Genomic DNA, 1,011 nt, shown 5'->3' with positions numbered 1-1,011 from the left:
GTGCCAGAAAAACCAGCAGTGTTCTTGCTGTGAGCCAGTGGGGCTCCTGCAACTATCACCCGCCCTCGTGGTTGTGTTGAGAAAAGTATTATCTTCACATGGGCCTTGAGGAGGAAGATGACATTGTAAAACTACTCCTTGCTTAGGGACAACTCAGACAGGAAGAATTATTCAAATTAATTTTGACATCCTAGCTCTTCAAACATTTCAAATGCTGCCTTTATCTGGATTGAGTTGCAAATATCCTGTAAGGTTGGGAAAATTCTTAACTTGGTCAGATATCATGGAGGCAAAAAAAGGGGACTCTTAGAGTAACTGGCATAAAATTAACCATCTGTTGTCACATTTGATCAAAGAAATGTCAACCATGAGAACTCTCACAAGTTTCACAATGTCGTATTTACGAAATGTGCATGCTTACATTTCAGCCACCCATATTCAAAGGTCTATACAATGGCCACTTACATAGGTATTACATATGAATCATGTATAGAGCAGTAGAAAATTAAACCACTTACGTATCTCTTAATTCTCTGCTTAGTCAACTACATGAGCTAGTCTTAGGTTTGGGCTACATTTTTTCAGATAGATGTTTCAAGTCTGGCACATCAGTAAAAGCAGAATTGCAAGTCAGCCAAAACTGTTATAACTTCACACCTGTGGAGCTGCTCCCTCATTTTCCACAGGTTCCCACAGACAGACCACCCAGTGCCAACAAGCAACCAAAGCTGGTTTTTAAGACTTTATTTCGGATTCATTTTAGACACACGTGTTCCTCAAGTAAATAGATACATAAATAACTTGAAACTCACTATGCAAAGCTGTAAAGCACTTAAGTATTTGTTATCCCATCCACATATCATTAAAAGTTTTAATATATTTAACAGTGTACCCAAATAAAATTCATTTATATATTAGGAAAAAACAGTAGACGTTGTATTTGCTAGGGTAACTTGAGTCAAGAGGAGCGATGGCTGTCAAATCAGTTTAAAAGTCTGGATTAAATGCCTT

The sequence above is a fragment of the Gavia stellata genome, chromosome 11, assembly GCF_030936135.1.
Source record: "Gavia stellata isolate bGavSte3 chromosome 11, bGavSte3.hap2, whole genome shotgun sequence".
Lineage (NCBI taxonomy): Eukaryota > Metazoa > Chordata > Aves > Gaviiformes > Gaviidae > Gavia > Gavia stellata.
Note: the sequence above shows the minus strand (reverse complement) of the source record.